The sequence below is a fragment of the Phyllobates terribilis genome, unplaced genomic scaffold (genome assembly GCF_046119375.1).
Source record: "Phyllobates terribilis strain yellow unplaced genomic scaffold, ASM4611937v1 Scaffold_4__5_contigs__length_816908805, whole genome shotgun sequence".
NCBI classification, from domain to species: Eukaryota; Metazoa; Chordata; class Amphibia; order Anura; family Dendrobatidae; genus Phyllobates; species Phyllobates terribilis.
The window spans coordinates 64,277,053-64,283,387 of NW_027362764.1; the positions used below are offsets into that span (position 1 = coordinate 64,277,053).

Sequence of the window (6,335 nt, forward strand, 5' to 3'; positions counted from 1 at the left end):
TATCTGAACACTGTCCCCTGGCCCTGGTGCAGCCAGTCGTGTTCCCAAAGTCCCCTGGTCCCGGTGTGCCCAGTATCTGAACATTGTCCTGGTCCTGGTGTGGCCACTCGTGTTCCCGAAGTCCCCTGGTCCCGGTGTGTCCAGTGTCTGAACGTTTCCCTATCAGAGTAGCCCATGTATCCGGACTGCTACAACCTATCTCTGAAGTACCTGTCTGAGTCTCCCTGTCAGTAACTGTTCTGGAGTAATCCTGAACCTATTAGTCTGAACGGAGCCCAAGTCTGTATCAGCTAACCTAACCCTTGCAGTACCTGGATATGCCTAGGAGTGGTACCTGGCTTAGCTATGCCCCTACTTCGGCAGTCCCAGCCCTGTGGCACAGTGTAGACTATGGCAGGACGTATTCCACTATACAGTCATATTACGTAATACAGGATAATACAAAACCGTCTATTACACAGTACTCCGCCCTAATAATCAGCCTCTCCCGCTCCTGTAGCAACAGGTACACATAGGTAAAATCACTGCTTGAAGTTCTCTTATGTTACATCAGTTGTCCTGGAAAACAAAACTGTGCATGACCCGTATAATCTCACTACAATAAGCAGAAAGCTACAAGGAATTTCCAATTAAGCACCATTATTCTACGGGCTACCATAGAAATCACTGACAGATCTGGACGACGTGTAATGCACAAACGCAATTACCAGAAACTACAACATGCACAGCTACATCAGAAAGTCACTGACAGCCCAGTGGGTTCAATACTTAAAATATCCTTAAAGGCGATCTCCGGTCCAAAGACATTGATGACCTGTCCATGGGATAGGACATATTTGTGAAAGCGGTACTATGGCCATTACTGATTAGCACTATTCGCGTGTGAACTCTATACCATTAGATGGGCATTCCCTCAACATTATCTTTTGCTGGGTGCCAGGCTTTTTAGCAGTGATGGCAGGGAGGATGAGCGGAACGAGGGTAGTGGGCTTGTTGGTCCATTTATACAGAGGTTCCAACTATCTGGCCAATGGAAAGGTTTGACTAACTAGCAAATCAAAGGACTAGTCCAGGGGAGCAATCAGGCGGATGGTTCTGCAGCCAATTAGCAAACCAGCTTCTCTAATTAAATTTCTGTTAGGCCTCATTCAGACATCCAATGCTCTCATACATGACCTATTTTGATTCAAACGTCGGATCAAAATCGGCAATGCAACTCTATGGATCCATGAAAAAATAGGACCGCGCTCAGATTCCATGTGAGAATGGTCCGATTTTCACGGACTTTCTCACAGGAGAAGGTAGAGAAACTTTTTGTTTTCTCCATGTACGAGAAAAACTGATGACAACACTCTGATCAAAGTTTGATCAACATAACTGGTCTGTTTTTCTGATACCTGAAAAATACTGACGTGTGAATGAGGACTTAGTTGTATCTGTGCCAGTTATTGTGTCCCTAGGTACACCAGTCCGTCACATTGGATTTTTATCCCTGATCTTTCACCCAGCTTTGCATGTCTACTCTTCTGCTTTGGCTTTGACTGTGGACTATTTGACCCTTCGCGTGCCCTAGTGTTCTGCCTGTCTCTCCAGGATTTTGGCTTAAAGGGAACTTGTCACCAGGTTTTCCCAATATAAACTACGGCCACCTCTTTTATAGTAGTCTAGTAGCCTGTTGTGAGAAAGCAGCAGGACAGGTCCTAGATGTAGTATATGTGTCACAGAGGTGCTTAGCCTCGGTGATGTGAAACCCAGAGAAGCAGGCTCCATCACATATAGTGCTGAGAAGTAAAATGGGTCCGGGTTTTAGGAATGACTGGAAGAGCTGGGAGGGACTGGCCGTTCCTATCCTCCAATCCAGGAGGTGCAGCAGGTGTAAAAGGGGAGATGACCTGCTACAGAGTTGTCTGGCAGTAGAGGTGGAAACACTTTTTGGACTTGGCTTTGTAAAGGTGAAGGGACCTGTGATTATTTAGAGACTTGAAAGGACTTGATACTACACAGATGACCTTGTACTTTTTGAGGGCATTGTTTTCTTTTGTTATATCTATATGTTAGAAAGGTTTTGTTTAGACTGGGTTCCTCCGAAGTTTATGGAGATAATAAGTTTTACCTGCTTGGACTCAACCGCATTGCCTTCCTGTACCTGTGTGAACGCTACCAGCTGCCTGAAAGCGAGTGAAACTCTACACTGTATATAAGCCCCTAACCTCCTCTGCATATCCCAAAAAGTACCATTTATAATCTTCCAACATGGTACTCCACTGTCAGCTGTTTTAGAAAAAAAATCTATATTTTGAATAAATCACACAGTGTGAACATTTTGCATGTCATATGAAGAGTGAATAATGTAACGTCACTGGAAGTTTTATCTTATTGTTAGCTATTACAGAATAACATAGCCAGTCGCAGAGACCTATAACATATAGCCAAACACAGTGCTGCATACCACTGTCGGGCACAGAGACCTATAACATATCACCCAAATGGAGAGCCGTCTCCCAGGGGTCCCTGATGTGTGACCAACCTCTTAAACAAGTGCCTCAATGGTTATTACTTGTGGAGGGGGGCTATATTACTTTAATAGGGGCACTTTATCAAGAACACAGAATAGGCACTCAGGCATTTACTAATATATAAGTTGCCACTTATGGCATTATTACTTTATTAGGAGGCATTACTACTTTATAAACAGCCACTCTAGCCATTATTACTTCATAAGGTGACTATCATTTTATAAGGGGCAGGGGTGGACCTACCGACGGTGCAGCCGGTGCAGGGGGGCCTTGCCAGGCGGTTAATTTTGAGGGCAATCTGGCCTGCTTCTCGGACCCCCAGGTTCCGGGGGGCCCTTTGGCCAGATTGCCCTCATCATATGCGGCATGCATGGAGTGATTCCTTCAGCTCCGCTGCTGAGAGTAAGACAATGGCAGCGGAGCTGAGGGAGTCGTTCTCTGCTTCCTGCCCGGCGCTTCCTCCCTGACACAGGCCCGCGCTGCTTGATGACGTCATCATACAGCGCACGCCTGGGTCAGAGCAAAAGTTTCCGGCAATGAGGAGGGTGCTGCAGCAGGGGAGCGAGGAGAGAGGTAAGTTGTGTTTTTTATTTTTTTAAACTGAAACGCTGGGGAGAGGAACAGGGGAATGAGTGGAGGTGGGGGAGAGCAATGGTGGGGATGGGGAGAGCAATGATGGGGCTGGGGAGAGCAATGATGGGGATAGGGAGAGCAATGATGGGGAAGGGGAGAGCAATGATGGGGAGAGCAATGATGGGGTTGGGGAGAGCAATGATGGGGCTGGGGAGAGCAATAATGGGGATGGGGAGAGCAATGATGGGGATGGGGAGATCAATGATGGGGAGAGCAATGATTGGGCTGGGGAGAGCAATGATGGGGATGGGGAGAGCAATGATGAGGATGGGGAGAGCAATGATGGGGATGGGGAGAGCAATGATGGAGCTGGGGAGAGCAATGATGGGGATGGGGAGGGCAATGACAAGGATGGGGAGAGCAATGACAGGACTGGGGAGAGCAATGATGGGGATGGGGAGAACAATGATGGGGAGAACAATGATGATGATGGGGAGAGCAATGATGGGGATGGGAGGGATGGGGAGAGCAATGATGGGGATGGAGAGAGCAATGATGAGGATGGTTGGGGTGGGGAGAGCAATGATGGGGCTGGGGAGAGCAATGACAGGGGTTGCTGGGAGACAGCAATGACAGGAGTTCTGGGAGAGAGCAATGACGGAGGTGCTGGGAGAGAGCAATGATGGGGGTGCTGGAAGAGAGCAATGATGGGGGTGCTGGGAGAGAGCAATGATGGGGGTGCTGGGAGACAGCAATGATAGGGTGTTGGGAGAGAGCAATGATGGGGGTGCTGGGAGAGAGCAATGATGGGGTGCTGGGAGAGAGGAATGATGGGGGTGCTGGGAGAGAACAATGATGGGGGTGCTGGGAGAGAGCAATGATGGGGTGCTGGGAGAGAGGAATGATGGGGGTGCTGGGAGAGAGCAATGATGGGGGTTTCACTTTGCTTGTACTGTAAAGCCTTGTATATTTTCCAGGTGCACATAGCCTTACAGGTAACTGGGGAGAGTCACAGACACTGAACAATTTATATTATTGGCCAGTGGAGATTATAGTTAATGGGGGGCACAGTGCTGCTTATCACTTTATATTTTGATTACTAAGTGGCTACTAGTATATTAATAGGGGGTGGTACATATATGTAGTCAGGGGCGCAGTGTGGGGGAGACGCATGTATGTATACAATATATGTGACCTTGTTATTTTTTAGGCTGGAGATCATCGTGACAAGAAACCGACTCTGATCAGATGAGACGTCAGCGGTAAGTGCCTGGATGTAAATATTATTCTGTATCTGCACTGTGTGACTTGGAGTGATAATGTTATCTGTAAAATCCCTTAGGCTGCATTCTCACATTTGTGTGAAATGTCCGTGTGCTGCCAGATTTTTTTATCGGATGGTCCACGGACTCGTGGAGTTTTATAGATCCATTCACACAATCATGAAAGTCACGGATCTGAGAATGAGATCTGTGAGGGTCAGAGAATGTCCTGTACTGATCCAATTTTGAGGATCAGAATAGGACATGCTCAATGCGTCTGTAAAAGCGGGCAGCACACTAACACTGCACACAGATGCAGGAATATAGCCTTATTATGTATAGCACAGTCCCTTAGTATATAGTGTACTCACTTATTATGTATAGCGCCATCCTTAGTTATATAGTTTCCTTTTTTATTATGTATAACACCCTATTTTATTATGTACCATCCTCTCTAGTTATATATGGTGCTGTCTCTTATTACTGTATATAGCTTCCTCTGTTGTTATGTACAGTGCTGTCCCTTACATAGCGTATTCTTGTTATTTTTGTCAGTCACAGCGTCCTCTTTTATTACATAGTTTTCTCTTGTTAGATATAAAATGACGGCTGATGGAGCAGCCGGTGACCAGAAGACCAGTCCATCAGCTCCTCCATTAAAAAAGAAGCTTTCCCTTGTTCTATCAGCCGTCATTGCATTATATATCTAACAAGAGAGGACGGTATGTAATAAAGAACAGGGCGCTATAGATAATCCAATATGTAAGGGATGGTGCTGTACTTAACAAGAGAGGGCACTGTGTAATAAGGGACGGCAATATACATAATAAAGGAGACTATGTAAGAGGTATATATGTGTGTGTGGCTATATATACATCTGTAGCTTTGTCGCCATAAAAGGTGGGGGGCCCAGACACATTTCTTGCACAGGGGCCCCAAGCAGTCAGTGTTCACCCCTGATAAGGTGGCACAAGTACATTATAAGGGGGTGCTCATGTGATAAGTAGTTCATAAGGGGGCACTCAGGGCTTTATTACTTTATGAGGGGCCAATTGGGGCATGTTATAAGGAGGTACTTGGGTCATAAGCTCTTTATAAAAGGGCCACTTTGGGCATTATTATTTTATAAGGGGGGCACTCAGGTCATAAATACTTCATAAGGGGGCACTCAGCACATTATTATTTTATAAGGGGGCACTTGGGGCATGAAAACATTATAAGGGGGAACACGGGGCATATTATAAGGGGGGACTCATGTGATAAGTACTTCATAAGGGGGCACTCAGGGCTTTATTACTTTATGAGGGGCCAATTGGAGCATATTATAAGGTGGTACCTTTTATAAAATGGCCACTTTGGGCATTATTATTTTATAAGGGGGGCACTCAGGGCATTACTATTTTATAAGGGGGCACTCAGGGCATTACTACTACATGGGTGAGGAATTGGGGCATTATTACTTTATAAGGGGACATTTAAGATCTATGTGAAGCAGAACACAGGGGGCAATTAAGATTTATTAGCATGTGGCTCACGAGTCGACCATCTCTCAGTGCTGAATGTGGCTTTCAAGGTAAGAAAGGTTGGGTATCTCCTGCCCTATGCTATTGCCAGTCACAGATTCTTGTAACGTGATGGTCAGCTCAGTGCCCTGTATCATGGACAGCATGCCCCAATATATAGCTATAGCTCCATCTCTCTGCAGACAAGTCCCAAGGTGTTACTGATTTAGCATCCCTCCTGCAGCTCACCAATTGTCAGGGTCTGAGACCTCCAGCATCCAGGCAGCCTCTGCACCATCAGGGAGTGGAGCAGTTGGGTTCCTCTGCACCCTGAGGTTGCACACAGGAGGAGGAGCAGACACAATGTGACCTGTGGTGGTGACTGCTGTCCTCAGACTACACATTATCAAGCAGTTTACATAGAAAAGCAACAGTAGGAGTGAAACTAGGACAACAGTGCCTGCAAAGTGCAAAGTTCTGCA

General features: G+C 46.3%; 1 protein-coding gene across 1 annotated transcript in view; it reads right to left on the reverse strand.

Annotated features, from left to right (window-relative positions):
* The window catches only part of ABCB1 (ATP binding cassette subfamily B member 1), an 86,957-nt gene extending 80,833 nt beyond the window's left edge, over positions 1-6,124 (reverse strand). Inside the window, exon 1 of the mRNA XM_073677438.1 lies at positions 6,103-6,124. The gene's annotated coding sequence lies outside the window, so the exon portion shown is untranslated. The remainder of the gene's footprint in view (positions 1-6,102) is intronic.
* Positions 6,125-6,335: the final 211 nt, after the last annotated feature.